At 46.4% G+C, this 16,655-nt stretch overlaps 1 protein-coding gene across 1 annotated transcript in view; it reads left to right on the top strand.

Annotated features, from left to right (window-relative positions):
• Nucleotides 1-16,655, top strand: part of LOC100118638 (alpha-2B adrenergic receptor) — a 137,030-nt gene that overhangs the window by 10,405 nt on the left and 109,970 nt on the right. The gene's annotated exons all lie outside the window — the stretch shown is intronic.

Below are 16,655 nucleotides of genomic sequence, written 5' to 3'. Positions count from 1 at the left end.
GATGGAGCGATTCGGCGCTGAATCCTCCCCTCCTACGATTCTTCACATTCCGCAATTTCCCGATGTCGTTTTGGCCCTGCCAGCTATAACTGTATCGTATTCCGTCATGCGCACAGCGGAGTACCTCGCTTGTGTATCTGTGTGTGACGTAGCGGAGAATAAAGCCAGCCAATACAGTGTGCGCGTGTACTTTTTGTCTCTATCTATAGACGAGGAACTTTAGCGAGCGTTACGTTTTATGAAAGTGCACGCGAGAGCCTAATGCGTCGTGTTTTCAGATTTCGAACAACAAACAAAATTCTCTAATTCTAAGATACCTACACAAGTTTGGGGTCAACGAAACCTACCCAGCTTCAATCTTGCACAGCTGAGATTTCTTTTACGAGCGAGCAGTCGGTATACATTTTTCGAGAAAAAGTCGACGCCTTCCGGGAAAATCCATTCTCGCGCAGAGTGGTAATTTCGCAGCGTAACGTTGTAACGTGGCCGGCGAGCATATAGCGCGGCTTGACGGAAAATCGAGCAGCCAAGATGAACCGAGAAATTGACGTGATGCACGCGACCGGCTCTGAAGCTGGGATAAAAACGAGAAATTGTTTAGTTGTAAAGTCGAAATGTTGTGGAATTCGTCCACGCGGTATTGGTGATATCCGAAGTTTCGGCAATATTAAATTTCGCTTTATAAAGTACAGGAACATATGCTTGAACCATAATTTCAAATTCCGTAGTTGGAATTCCAAAGGCTGATGCATTAAAATTGTATTACACTCAAATTCTTCCGATGATAGTAAGCAGTTGTTATACGCGTATTTACGTTTTGCTCGAATGCTTTTGATACAGTCAGATTCCATGCGTATGGGTGGAAAATTAACATACATATCTTTGTAAAACAATGTTTGAATATCTCAAATATTCATCTATTCGATTTTTCGAAGACCCGCGTACGATGTTTAACGTTTTTCTTTAACTAAACTGAATTTCCATTTTGCCCTGGTTTCACCTCTACTAAAATACGTGAACGAAAGAATTGAAACTATTGGAGCTTCCATGAAGCTGATTTGGAAAATTAATCTGGTCATGTCGCTCCACGGCATGATTTTACAGAACAAAAAAGTTTTGTTCATAAAACGTGAAACGCTGAGTTCTTGGTCAAAGTACAAATTAATTTGTGACTGTCATCAATCACGCAATGAATCAGCTCACGCCTCGCAAATTAATTAATGGATGAGTTTCAGTGAAACGTCACGTATTATGATTTGTCCATAAAAGTCCAAAGTTTAATAAGGAAAGTAGATGAATACATTAATTCAACGCTGACGTGCCAGAAGAAGAAAAAACCCTGCACGACAGCCGGAAGAGCTAAACAAATCCGACCGAAAACATCGTTCTTGCCCAGCGTTTAATTTTCGTGTGCGGCGCGCTCGCCAGTACGGAGAAAAATAATACTCAAAAGCGCGCGAATAATTTGTATAAGCGAGGGGAATTTGAAATTTAACGACGAAATGAAAAAGCAATTTTTCAAGCGTGGACGAAAAGGCTAAATAAATACGGCCAAAATTATAATCGCAGCTGGAAGAAATAATTTATTGCTGAGAGCGAATATTTGCCATTTCGTTTGCTGACTTTCGCTCGCGTGCATACGCTCATATGCATGCGAGCTTTGGGACGGGCCGCGCTCGCAGGTTTATCCCGAAATATTAATCACCGGAGCAACGCAAAGTGCTTTTCATAGTTGAGATAATGAATAAAGGAATGAAATTGTTTTATTTCTTTCGTAATGTCGCTTGTTGAACTCGATATTTCACGTCGAGTTCTCATGGCGACGGTTTTTATTCGTCCCCCGTTTTACGACGCTTTTAAATTGTTCAACATTATATTAGGATAATAAAAGCATTGAATGTCAGAAACGTGCCTGAATCATTGCCATTTTCTCTAAAAATCGTATGAATGCTATCCTATGCTTTCATCCGTCTCATCATTTCCGTCCGTATAGTAAGGCAGATATTAATTCACGTTTGCGGCATTCGAATCACAGCCCGAAATTCGCAACTTCCAAATAATTCTCCTTTTGACGATTCCAGTTCACTCTCTTATAAACCAGCGCACTGTCGAACCTGTAAATTCACACTCGCCAATGGAAAAAAGCTCCAGCCCATCGATCCCCTTCAAAAGAGCAGTGCGATGATTCACGAGACTCCCGCGATTTCGGCCATATCCACATTTCTGTACGGTCGCCGAGTATTAATCACCGAAAGGACGCTCGCAGGGCTTTTCGTAATAGCGAGTAACGCGTTTACCGTTATACGCGCATATGCGCGCCTGTTCCTCGAGGACGAGCTTTTCAGTTGGCTTTAAACCGCGCAAGCTCGTCTCGCTTAGCGACGCCGACGTCCATTTAATCTGACCATCGCACGATGAGAAATAGAGGAAAACGTATTAGCGAGATCGTTCTTGTATTTTTTTTACAAAAAAAGCGGGAGTTAAACGACGATGGAAGCATTTTTCAATCCTCTCTCGCTTCCTGTATATTCTTAGCGACTGAACTTTATAGCTCGGTTCACCCTCGCGGTGTATTATTTCTGTAAATGTGCGTGCGTGACGCATTAATCGCGCGGAGCGAGAGCGTATTATAATGCCGAGCTTTCGATCTTCTCTCGCGTGCGCGGCCTGTTTTTTTTTTCTTCCTTTGTGCGCGATAAGATTAGGGCGTTTTTATTGTCTGTTAAGGCGGTGCCCCGAAACGAGAAAAAAGCGTCGTATTTTTCAGCTCTATGTTTGTGTGCATGTTGAGGAAATCGTCAAAAAATCCATACTCGTCTCATCCTAGCCCGACCCACTTTCAATTTAAATTACACGGCTCGTAATTATGCTTCGTTCCGAAAAATCTGCACGTAATCACCCCGAAAAAATAATAACGAGAAGCCAACGGCAAATATTCCACGAAGCGAAGCCGTTCGCGCATTATCGTTTCGCCAACTGTGCGTGAAACCGTGACGCGCACGTGACTGCGACGACGAGTCGAACACGATAACGATTTATTAAGCCGCGGCGCGGCTGCTGACGTTTATTTCGAAAATGAATTGCCGCGCGTCGATTTGTAAATCATAAACCGCCGTCGACGGAACCGTAGTCGCGCGACTCTACTCGTCGTTGTAGCTGTTGATAAAATCGAGCTGGAGAGCTTTTACACGTACGTGTATACGCGTATACGCGAGCGTGAATATACTGGCTTAATTTCCGCTGGTAGCCTCTCGACGTTGTGAAACCGGTAGGCGCTGTGAGTGAAGGGCCTTTGTTCGGCCGGTTTTGCGAAATATATCTTTGGATGGGCTTTTACAGTTTGGCTTCGGGTTCATTATGATTGACCGACTAGTTGAATTTACGGGTGAACTCGTGAGCTGGAGATCTTGTTTTTTAGTTGAATTTTCGGGGTCTGCGTTTTATTACGTTTTGAATTTCGCCGGAATTTTGCGAAATTCATAAAATGCGATTTAATTACGAGAATGTTCATTTTAAATCTGAAATTTCGTATAAATACAGAGCAAAAAATCCAAAAATAATCATCATAACTATATAGCGAAGGTCCGCAGCGTTGTTCGATCGTTCATACGCAGTAGTAAATTCCGGCTAGGGCCAGACACTCGGTCGGCTTTAAGAACCTGCAGCATCAGCCCACTCACGCAGAATACAGTGCCACACCGACACACACACACACACACATACACGCGAGCGAAGCAAGGCAGCTTTGCCGCGTTTTCTCGGTCAAAAGGCTAAAGGACAGTTTATTTTCTAGCTGACAAAAGAGCCAACGAGAACAAGGAAAAATAAACATGGCGCGAAAAAGCTCGAGTTCCTCTTTGAGCATTTGCATGAAACAATGGCAATGCTCGCTCTCGCCCTTTACGGGCGTATACACATCCTCGTCGGTTTTATTATCAATGGCAGTAGTGTGTGCGGCAAGAAACGGGCTCGGGATTATAATACCGCGCGGAATTTTTAATGCCTGCGACGATTGTCCAATGAAAATCCCTCGAAAGCTGTTAAAAAGAACTCTTCCCCCCCCTCTCTCTCTCTCTCTCTCTCTCGCTCTCTCTGGTCGCTTATCTCGTAAACATCTCACGGTGCGTATAACGACGAGGGCCGCTCGAAACTTCGCTGGATACTTGGCGAACTGTAAAAATGATGTCCATTTAATTACTTTAATTCCGGCGAGCCATCGCGCGGCCGCAATAAAAACTTGCCAGTGGAGCTCGCTCATTTCAGCTCGTTAAAAACTTTCCAGCCGGTGATTTTTCGCCATTCCCCGCACGATCCGCCGCGAGAAGCATGAAATGTTTATCATTCGACGGACGATTCGCAAGTTTTAACTAACCTTTCCGTAATCGTCGCTAATCAAACGCGAGTTCGCGTATCGAGCCTCAAGAACAAAAGAAGAAAAGTATATAGGGAGGAGGGAGAAGCGGCAAGACGATGTATTAACTGCTCGTGACAGGTGCCTGTGGCCTGGTATAATTCGTTTCTCAGCGGGGTATCGTTTTTGTATTTTCTCTCTCGGTCGCGCGCTTTCGATAAGTCACGCTCCGAGGATTTCCTCCGCAGCTTGCTCTCTTCATTCCGCCTCCATTACGTGCGCCTTTGTTCGTCCCGCTGCGCCTCCCTCCCGTACAGTTAAGATTTACTCTCGAGATATGAAGCCTTCTTTTTCTTTTCACGGAGAAACAGAGAGGAAAATCCCGCAGTTTAATTAGTATCTTCGTCCGTATAAATATAAATACACGAGCGCGAAACTAGTTCATTCCACAGGAGCGTGTGTGTGCGTAAGTACACACACACACACACACACACACTGCAGGACGTCGTCATCCTAGTGAGAGAGAGAGAGAGAACAGTACTCGGCCGTCAACCGCAAGCTCCTTCCCTTCGCTCATCCGATAAAATGGTCCTCGAGGGACTTCGAGATCCGAGATACGATTCGGCCTACGAGAAAAATTATTAAATCCTCGTTCTATCCGCGAGCTTTGATCCCCCGGATGGCCCTGCGGAGTAGGAGGAGGACTGCGCTCGCCCGTCGGGACCCTTCCGCCAAGGCTCGAGTTTATACGAGCCCGAGGAGAGAAGTCGAGGGGAACTGCTGCCGCTGCCGCTGCTGCTGCTGCACCGGCAGTAAAGATCTGTGTGTATGGGACATATGCAAGAGGAGAGACACGAGAGATCGGATGGCGTTACGAGTGGCTGAAGTGTCTAGTTTTTTTTCGTCGAGTTTATTGGGTGATTGCACTTTGGGCTTTATTTGTTGTGCTCTACCCTACTGTATATACTACAGTACAAGTTTCGTGTGTACTTGAAATAATCTTTTATTGCGGGTACGTACGCTTGATGAACGACACACGATGCGAGGTATACCAAAATTCAATCCAAATTCATGAGCCAACGCGTGTTTTATTAACGTATCTCGCGTATACGCGTTTATCCCTCCGATCAATGTCGACTTGTCAAACTTTCAAAGTTCCTCTAAATTTCACGTCCGTCGATTCGACGCGTAATTCGCCGCGTCGTGTATCGACCGGAGCGTGAAAAAAAATGCATCGGATTGACCTCGCGAGACGTATGAAAATTCACGACGAAAAAGCTCACGCGCGCGCGAGCTGTGTCGAGAGTTGACTGCGAAAAAAATACGACTGATGCCTGATAACGAGGTTTTAGCGTGTAGGCGCTGGCACGTCGCGCGCCGAAAAAATAACGCTGGCACGAAAGTGCGAAATTTACGCGGGGCAAAGTTTTATGCGGGCTGCAAAAAAAAACAAAATTCAGAGTATGAAATTTTACGCGGAAAGAGGCGCACGTGAGAGAGAGTCTTTTCACTTGGAGTGTGTCGCGCGCCCTTTCCCGCCCCCGAAAAAAGAAAACTTTTCAAATCTGCCTCTAACCTTGGAGTTTTCGAGCTCATTCAGAAGAAATCTAGCGTGCGGCGCACTTTCTAAAACTCGCAATTTATTTAAATATTTTTTCCTCGAGCCAAATGAGGCTTCCGGCAGTGAAAAGCTGCTGCGCGGACTCTGGGAATTAAAGTCATTCTGAAAAACGCGAGAGAGACACACTCGGCGCTAAGTGCCCCATAACTAAAATGGCGTCCATAAAAAAAAAACACGCGAATGAAGGCAGTCTAGGGGACAAAAGGGCCGGCGTCGAGAATATACGAGAGGGCGTAGGGGAAAAGAGAAGAGAAACAGTATGGGGTGACTGAGGTGTATATTACAAAAATATGACGTGGGATGTGTATCAGCTGGCAGTGCGGATTCACACGAGCTGCGTCGTAAAAATCGACGAGTTGGACTTTCCCGCCGCCTTTTTACAATGCCACCCTCGCGCGAGCGCGTCTAGACCAGAGATTTCCTAGATGGCCAATGACGCGAGAGAATTTTTTCTATCTAATTGATTCTCTATGGAATATAATTAATCGCGAGCTGCGCGCACACACGCCTACTCGTACGATTTTACGATCTTTTTCATAGAGCCGGTGGAAAATATAGTGTTCACAAAGGGTGTCTAAAATGGGGAGTCTTTTGCCGAAAAAGTTCGAGGGAATAAAAAGTAATAAGGCCCCATAACTCGACGGCCAAGTTTTTCCCTTGACCCCTCCGAAGTGAAACAGACGTTAAAAGCACGTGACACACGCGTGACGCATAGACACGTGCAGTGAGCGCATATTAAAATTTTATTCCCGAAAGTGGCGCAGCGCTAAACTACCGGATCACCCACGTAATCTTCGACTTCGATTTATCCCGAATATACGCGCTCCATTAGCTAAGTAGCTCGAGAGAGAAAGAGAGTCGAAATAAAGAAGAGCAGCAGCGCTTTGTCTCATAGCCCGTCCCGCAGTGCAGTTTCGCCATTCAAATGACCTCGAGACTAAAACAAATTCCCAACTATCTGCGCAACCGTTTAACTTCCCCTCGGATGGTTGGTTCATCGCGGCGAAATTCTCCAAATCCGGCCGCAAGATATTAAACGCACGAGCACACGCGCTCGCGGCTCCTCGAAAGCCAGCAGCGCTGTCCATTTGAGGGCCAGCGCGGCGTATCTTTGCAGGAGAGGGATACGTATAGGCTCGAGGTGCTGCAACGGCGTATACATTAGACTCTCCTTGAACTCATCGAAAGCGATCCATATACGAAGGCGCGAGCTCGAGGGCTCCCGCGCGGTTATATACTGGGCCGACGTTATCTCTTGACCTTTCTCCCCGATTATCCGCTGATTGCCCGCGTTCTATCTCCGTCGCTGTCTTTGCGCCGCGCTGCAGGCTTTATCGCCCGCCAGAAGCATATTCGATTAACTCCGTCTATTTTTGATGGATCTTCCCGTTAAATCTACGTAAACTTGCACAAGCTTGCTGCCGAATTCACGAGCTTTAATGAGCCGTGTATACCGATCGTTTCCGGCTGTAATTGAGATCGCGCGCGTTGTACGGGTTTGTAATGGGATCTGGAAAGTTTTCGAATACGCTAACGTTCGAAATTAGAAAAGAAACGGGAAACCGAGCTCGCGTGCGGCGGGGGGCGACAGAAAAATGTATAACCGTAAAAGGAAGATGAAGACGACGACAGGGTGGAAAGGAGAAAGAAGAAGAAGAAGAAGCTGCAGAAGTACGTGACTCACTCTCGCGACTTGCGGCTTCGTCGTTCGCGGAATTCCATTCGAACTTGCGATTATAGCGTTTCCTCCTTCACGCTCCATTCTTCACGGGGTCGACTGCGCTCGCCTGTTAATAATCCGACCGCTGCTTGGCATCCGAGCGCATGTATATGCGGCTCATACGCGACGTGACGATGATCCTGGACTGCGGGGTGTGGTTGATAAGAACGAAACGAATAAAGCTCACTTTTTCTAGCGCCACCTATACCGTAGCTAGCACTCGGCGAAAAGCCGAAACACTCGTTAAAGAGGTAAATCGTCGTCTTTCGATATCGATGACGTAAATACACAACGAAAAAGAACTACCTCGAAAGAGAAACAAAACAGCAACGCTGCCGGGGTATTAGCAACGAGGAATGAAAAAGAGTAATCGATACAGCACAGCAGCAGCGGCAGCGAGAAATATGATAAGGGAAGCTCTATAAAGCCCCAGTTGCTCGGAGAACGAATTTCCTCGGCTGCGGGAAAAGAAAGGGCGAGTCTCCTCGAGAACAATTAACCGAGAGAGAGCAGCGGAAGAGCGATTACATGAACAATTCAAATAAAGCGAAGTACGATCGAGCGTACAAATGTATATATAACGCGGCGGAGCTTGCAGAGGCGCATCGAGGGAAAGCAAAGTTATTACTGGCTGCGGCGCCTTCGGAAAATTTAATAATAAAATTTAGCGATAGCGGAGAAATAGTAGCGAGTTATGCGAACGATGGAGAGAGAAGAACATATTCATACAGCTGCCAATACGTACGAGGCAACGTTGTTCCACCGAATCAGCCGGACAAAAGAGCGAAAAAGGCTCAGCCCGCAGCCCTCGCTGTGTGTGTCTCGAATAAACAAATGGAGTTTGTACACTGCTCGGGATAGCTTGGCGCGCGTCTCTCCGTGATTCCGCCGAGAGAATGGGGGAGAAAAAGTCCAGAGACTCGGGAAAAAGTTTCGCGCGGATGTATAAGATGTATCAATTCCTCCTGAAAAATTTAATACAACTCGTGCGCGCGCAGCGCAGAGAAATAAAAGGAGAGCGTACGTGACTGTGTGTATCGAGGAGAGCGAAATCCGTCCGGGTATAAGGGAAATCAGTGATTAGTTCGATAGATCGAAAAAAACAAAACATAAAGCTCGTCCTCTATACTTAATCCACTGCAGCACAAGCACACAGAGAGTATAACCCATATACGTACACGCAGCCAGTTAGCCGGTCCGTCGAATCGCCTCAAACCGCACATCAGCGAAGGGCGAACGTCAATCCGGCATCTCAAAAGCTCCGGCTACATATAGCGTCGGCTGCATTAATCAGCCCCGACTACTGCATTAATCAAACGTGGCTTTCGCAAGATCATCGACCGCAGCGCACGAGTTCGCCCGCAGCAGCTCGCAATATGCCCAATAACAATCGGCGATGGCTATAGGTACACCCTCCCACACACAGGGCGAGTCAACCGTCCGTGTAATAATTCCGCAATAACGAATGCTAAACGCTAGAGACGAAACGATATCTTGATACAAGCCAATGATAATCTGCGAGGCATGTATGCCCGCAAGTAGGTATGCCGCATTGCTGCTGCAATTAGCATGATAATTTCGTGATTGGTAATTAAAGCATACCAATAGAGTGGGAGGGACCGATAATGCAGGCGCTCGCCGCCGCAGAGCTATTGCTCTGTCTGCGATACCACCGGTGTATTGGCTCTATCTCTCTCCCCCACGCTGCTATTGAATATTACTGGGTCACGTTATAATTGTCTAGTTGCGCTGCATCGCGAGCAATGAGACTGTGCGCGCGTTCTTCGGATAAACATTTCCGAAATGCCCGGCGATTTTAACATCGACGATAATACCCCTGCTTGCAGATCACTGCGTAGGAGAGAAGAGCTTTTCACGTCACGTGTATATAAAACTGATTGATCGCCCGATGTCGGCCGTTAATCAAGCTATCGGTTTCATTAGGGCGAGTGGAGTCACGCTTTTTTTTATGCGTTACATGGCCGGTTGACGTAACCGCTTAATAATAGTTCGCCGACTCGACTTGCGGCGCTCTTGATTGCTCGCTCGTGCGAATCGCAGCCCGAGCGGCAAGCTCTCGCGCATTCGAAAAAAAGCGAATCGATATACCTGTGTGCCCGTAAAATTAGACTCGCCTTTCGGGTTATAATTACGCGAACTAGTAGGATGAATGTATTTTTGTGCTCTCGCTCTCCAGTTTGCATGCGAGAAGGGCCGAGCCCACGCGATTGCGACTTTCGAGTCAAAGCCGAGCTTTTCAGTTTTGTTAATTTATACACACGTGCGTTTATGCATTCGGCGTACGATTGCGTATCAAAAGACACATTTAAGCCTGAAAAGTACACGCACGCGTAGGAAAAGGCAGGCGGCGACATTAAAAGCTCTGAAAAGGGTTTGACCCACCACACGCTGATCTCGGCGCACAAAGGCCTGAATACTTATTTCATCTTTTGTTTGGTAATTAAAATTGTTTCGAAATCCACCGCAGAGAAAGAGAGAGAGAGAGAGAGAGAGAGAGAGAGAGAGAGAGAGAGAGAGTAGAGAGATAGACGTACAGCGTCACTGAAATCCGGAGACTAGGGATTAGCAAGTTTTCTAAAGTCGCTGCAAAGCTCTGCTCTCTCTCTCTTACTCCCTTTTTTCCCGCCCAGCTCCGCGGAACTTCGTTTTAATTACTGTAATACCGGTCTTTAGAGGAACAAACGTAAGCATTAAAGGTCGACGGTTTGAGCGACGAAGACGCGAGTCGTTCAGAGATTATAAAACGCGGCAAATATGAACTCTCTCTCTCAAACTCCTTTTTCTCCCCTTTGTGCTCGGCGGAATTTCCTTGGAGCTTTAATTTTCTAGTCTCGTGGTCACGGGGCTCCAAAACGCACACAGAGAGGGGGCGCGCGTGTTTTCCTCATGAGAAGCACAAAAATGGCGCCTTTTTGTGTCAGCGGCGCAGCAACTACTCCTTTGGCCCCTTGATCTCGCTCGCGCCGCTGGAAATACGAGTCCCCCGCGCATAAAGTTCGACTCTCGTGCGAAGGTATAAACGAGTAGCTTTTTGCCGCGCCGGGAACTTGCGAAAGCGTCGCTTCTCTATCTCTAACCCTCTGTGTGCACAACAAAAATAGACAACGCGCTCTTCTTTTTCCGGGGGAACTTAATTGTAAGTTTTCAAACTGCAGGAGGAGCTGGAAATTCGTTTAAGGGCTTGATTTAAACACCTTTGCCGGGGAAGGAGAGAATCCTCTTGAGCGAGCTTACTGTTACTTTCACTGTGTCTTGCTGTTTTCCAGCTTTTGACATTCTAAACAGCCTCCCGTTCGAGTTGAACGCTCCGTGCAGTTCTTCGACTCGTGAATATTCACGAGATCTCATCGGTCCGCGAGAGAAAAAATGATGTACCGACGAGCTATTGAAAAGAGGCATACTACAGCTGTCTCGATGTAAGCTCGCGCGTGCGGCATTATTTGCAGGAAGAAGCATCAGCTCTGGCGCGCGTGCGGGGGTGGATATACGATGATCCGCGGCTCGATATCCGCTATCTCACGAGCGCGCGCATGACGTCAAAGCGCCAGTAGCACACGAGGAATGTGCAGCAGCAGAAGCAGCAGCTCGTTCTCGTTCCCCGGGGCCGTGTCCGTTCAGCCGGGATAATCGCTCTGTTTATATTACATCAATTTCTTCTCTCTCTCTCTCTCACGATCCCGCCTTTAGCTCTAATTCTGAAGGCATGTTAATCCACGCGAAAAGTTATGACGGCGAATAATCGCGATTATCCTAGCGTGAGTTTCATACCTACGTGTGCTCGCGCCTTTTACCTTTCGCCGCTCTACTGCCTTTTTTCGCTCCAACCGTGCAGCGCTGCTGCTGCTTCTGCTCTTTCGTTTTTCTCTCTCTTTTTTTTCGTGTTATACCGAAGCGTTCTCGGACTAATTATGCAAAAGAGGCTCAGCGGCGCGACGAGGCGGTATGGTATAGCGCTACAGCTCTCTCTCTCTCTCTCTCTCTCTCTCTCTCTCTCTCTCTCTCTTTCTCTCTCTCTCTCTCTCTCTCTCTCTCTCTCTCTCTCTCTCTGTGTGTACGACGATGTAAATAACTTTCGAGGTGTCTCTTTTGCTCAAGCGAGTAATATAGCTTTTATTTTTAGTACACGCCGAGTTTTGATTTTCGCCGTGGAAGACTCTCTCTCTCTCTCTCTCTCTCTCTCTCTGCGATGATAAATTCAACGCTAAAAAGCAGTTTCATTCGCAAGGGATGAAAGTATAAATCGCCTGTGTAACGCGCGAGGAACGAGAGACAGCTAGATTTTATTAAAAATTTTTTTAATCTGGGCTAGTCGGACACGACTGCTCTTAACGCGGACGTCGCGGTTGCACTGGATATTTGAAAATTTTGCGAAATCTTATGAGATTTCAACTCATACCCTCGTCTCCGAATCAGAATGCGGACACGGTGCTTTATACTGCGGCTCTTTTTTAATAGATTGCATACTTATTATTCAAAAATTTCAAGCTATGTCGTATCGAAGCTCCAAACGAGGAGAAGCTCGGATCGTGCTTTTTTTATTTACTCCTTTTCGCGCAGCCGGTGGACACAAGCGGCGCGTCACGTCTCTCGAGGCGAACTTTATTAAAAAATTTCAAACAAAAGGCATTCACCGTACACGGGGGGCGATGGCCTGACCGCTTGCACTTCAGCGGAATAAGAGATGTTTTTAATAAAACCGCATCCACTACTCCCCCGACGACGTCTTACCCAACTCTTCCTCGTTCCACTTCTTTTTTTTGTGCTTACTCTCCCTCTCTCCCCAACGAATACGTTTACAGAGACTGAGCAATTCTTGTTTGAGATTCATCTTCGGGGTTAGAAGGGATGAACATATTAGTCCCTATTGGAGACGTCTAGAATGGCTACGCACCGATTCCAGAAGGTTCTACTTTGAGGCTATTTTATTATACAAGGTGATTCGAATCGGTGAACCTGAGTACTTGGCCTCATTTTTTGTTAAATACAAGCCGAGACCTCCGGCAGAGGAGTTCCTCCGGAACTAAGCATACCTACTGTGAACACCGAGACCGGGGCTAGAGCCTTCCAGGTCCAGGGTGCTCGTTTCTGGAACTCTCTCCCTTCTACCCTGCGAAACCTACCATCCCTCGCCTCCTTCAAGGGGGCACTGCAGCGACATCTGCTGGCCATCGAATCGTGATGACTCTGAGCCCTCTGGCGCTACGTTTTTAATCTAGTCTGACTCGGCCTATAGGCCGTAATAATTTTTCAGTATTATGTATTCTGATACTAAAGGTGCAATACAGATAGGTCTATGACCAAACCTCACGTGTAAGTTAGAAAGGTTTATTGTGATAATTTATACTGTGATATTTAACATGACTAAATGTAATTTTTTTTGTGACGGTATTTTTACCAAAGTATTATTTTAATCTGTCTAGGACAAACAATTTTACCTTCTAAAATGCTGTGATTATATTTTTATATTCTCTCTTTGTTAGTTTGTATGAGACACAGTCTTATGTGTATGTCTCAACGTGTATTGTTTTTTGCTTTGAGCAAAATAAAGATTTATCTATCTCTCGTCCTCCTTCCAGCTGGAATCCGCACTAGTTTTATCGCTTTGCGCAACGCTTCTTTTGTTCCTCGGCCAGCGTTTAGTACATCTCGCGCTTTTATATTTTCACGAGATTTTCAGCTACGACGCGATCGATGCGCGCGTGTATTTCTGTAATTATTTTCCTCGGCTGACCAGAGTCGCGACTGCTTCATAAAGATTCAGCCCTCTTTGGAGAGGCCTCGTTTTTTCAACCGTCCTTTTCTCTTCTCTATCTCTCGGCTGGCTTTTTTCACGCGCGCGGCACATGAATACGCGCGAAAGCTGCTTCGAAATCTGCACTGCATACGAATACGCGCACGGGGACGACTGCTCCTCGAAATGGAGACTAAGTGCTGGGGAAAATTTGTGAATAGAGCTGGAGTTTCTTTTTCCTTCGGCTGCAGTTTTCGACGCCGCGATGAGGCTTTCCAAAATAATGTAATCCTTTCAATTTTCGCGCGAGCCTTATTCTATACGTAGAGAAAGAGAGAGCTTGCGCTTAAATTATTGCTGAAAATCTTTCCTCGAGGCGTACCTGCCTCGTTTCTGCCCGCTTCGACTGTGCTCGGGTCTCTTTCGCGAAATTGGCCTGTCTCGCTCTTTCTTGGCCCGCCACCTTGGCCCAGAGAAAGGGAATATCTATTATGGACGGTATATACGCAGGTCACTATAAGGAAATGGCAAAATCCATGCCGGATTACACTGTGAAGTTGAATAATGTATATCCGTATCTGCCGGATCCATACAGGAATTGTGTAATGACCTTTTCTGATGCTCTCCCTCGCAGGCTCTTCTTTATTGACGAGGAGAGATCGCTCTAGCGAACGGTTTACGCACCTTTTAATTATTATCCCGGGCCCTCGGATTACACGCCACGAATTATTTAGCGGGATATCGATGATGCGTTTGCATTCGCTGTTGGTACAGATTTTTTTTTAAACTTTCTCGCTGGTATAATGACGAAAGATCAATTTTTCCATCGGTTTTTCCGAGTTATTCGCCTTCTTTGCGCGGATATTTAAATTTAATATTTGATACGCGGTCGCGCAGAAGCTCTAATGCGGAAAGCACATTTATCTCGGCAGTCGGAGGGAAATATCTATTATGAAGCGAGTGCGTGAAATATATGGGTCGCTATAAGGAAATAGCGAAATCCATGTTAAATTACATCGCCGACCGACGTCTCAATGGAGAGACTCGTGCGGCGCGGTATGGGTTCTGTAAACTTGAATAATGCATTCTTATATCAGAGGGGATGAAGAAATTACGCGATTCATCTTTAATGCGAAAAAAATTGCCTCCAGATCTTCCGCCTGATTTGTGTGTATCGGAGCGAGTGACTGTTATGGCTTACAATTATTACACGGCCGATTCATCTATTTCCGCGGACTCGAACAGCGCGTTACGTAAATATGAATTCGAATTCGTATACGCGCATCTTCGCAGCCGAAATATAATATGCAAATACGCGCGTCATAATGTATGCAAATTATACGAACATGTAAATGGAACTTCTAGCCGGCGAAAATTACTAAAACTACTCAATTAACCAAATTATGCGATCTGCAAACGCAATTACTTGATTCGTATCGCAAAATAAATTAAACAACTGTCCGACACTCGTGAAAAGCTGCGAAATCCCTCCTAAACGCAATAATTTTATTAATCCGACCACTTCAGCAAATGCTCGCTTATTCCGCGAATTTATCCCGCGCTGTGTTGGCAAGCCCTAGTTACTTCCCTTTTGCCTCCGAAAATGCTAATTACGTAAGCACGTTATAGCGTCTATGCTAATGGGCCTTCCGAGCCTCGGAAATCGGATGGCCCCTTTGATTCGCTAAACGCTTGTTTCGAGCTTCGCATCCGCTTTAGCATACGGCATACGACGCGAGATGTAACAGTCCCGCTTTTGTTCATCCAATGAGAATTTTGCTATTAATCCCGATGCATATGAAGCAATGCGTTTTAATTATTTCCCGCGGATTCGTATTTTTCACGCCGCATTGTGTGCGCCTGTAAAGCTCGAGCAAACAACGGCTGTACGGCTTTCTTATTCAGTGCGCTCGAATTATTCGTCGATAAGAAAATATTTCATCGGCAGCGCGAAGAGAGAGAGAGAGAGAGAGAGAGAGAGAGAGAGAGAGAGAGAGAGAGAGAGAGAGAGAGAAAGAAAGAGCGCTCGCATGCAGGAGCGCAGCATTTTAGCAGTTTAATCGCCTTAAAATCCATAAATCTATTATCACGGCCGCGCTTTTGTACGCGGCGCATACACACACACGTACGCGGCTTCTAATACTTTGTAGTATTGGGCAATATCCATTTTCGATATTTCTTCGCTGCCCCTTCCCCACGACCCTTTGCAAGGAGAGGTAAGGAGGTCAGGATCGAGAGAGAGAGAGAGAGAGAGAGAGAGAGAGAGAGAGAGAGAGAGAGAGACGCGGACGTTCGCGCAGTAGGGGCATTGAATATTTCAAATTAAAAAAGGTCCGAAGATTATCCGCGTATACCTTCGAGAGGACCTCTCGCTCTCTCTCTGTCTATCCTCGATACCTACACGGCCATTGAAATTTGCTTTGATTGAATCTATTGGATTTGACTAGGGGTGTATAAATTTCCAGGCGCGCGCGCGGCGTGATTTATGAATGGCCTTTATATATCAGCGCGAATTTCAGCTTCGAATATTCCATTTACAGCGCGAGAGAGAAGGAGATAGCATGTACAGTCGATTTTTCATTTACATTGAATTTCGACATTGGCATGTCGATGGCACCTCTCTCTCTCTCTCTCTCTCTCTCTCTCTCTTGCCATTCGCTTTTTACGTATTTCGATTCGATTATTTTTCAGCCCGCGAGACACGCGTGCTTCTGCTCTGATTTAAGCAGTCGAGCATACGGAGGTAAAAATCTCTCTCTCCCCAGATGTGCATAAGCCCGTGACACCGCGCGCGCGCACAAAGCACCGAAGCGCCGACGAATCCCTAAGTTCATTTCTGGACTTATGACACGCTTGGTTTGCGCGCGGCCGTGTGTGCGACCACAGTGTAATGGAGAAGCTAGGAGAGTAGGAAATACAGCCTCTGAAACCTCCCCGGAAAGATTGTCCGACATACCAGGTCAGAGGTTTTAGTGTCGCGGCTCAAATTCCGCGCTCGACTCTTAACTTCCGACTGCGACCTCTATACCGGCTTCCGTGTTGTCCGAACCGGCTACTTTTCTTTCGCTTTTTTCCGAGGCTTTCTTTCTCGCGGGGATGAAGGAGGATCTCTTTCGACCGATTTTTTTCACACACACGAGCATGTGGGGCGAAATAGCCGGAAGCGGGAAAATTTTCCGCACGCGGATGTATAGGCCGTAGCTATATCATC

The sequence above is a fragment of the Nasonia vitripennis genome, chromosome 4 (genome assembly GCF_009193385.2).
Source record: "Nasonia vitripennis strain AsymCx chromosome 4, Nvit_psr_1.1, whole genome shotgun sequence".
Taxonomy (NCBI): Eukaryota; Metazoa; Arthropoda; class Insecta; order Hymenoptera; family Pteromalidae; genus Nasonia; species Nasonia vitripennis.
This window is presented reverse-complemented; position numbering and strand designations above follow the sequence as displayed.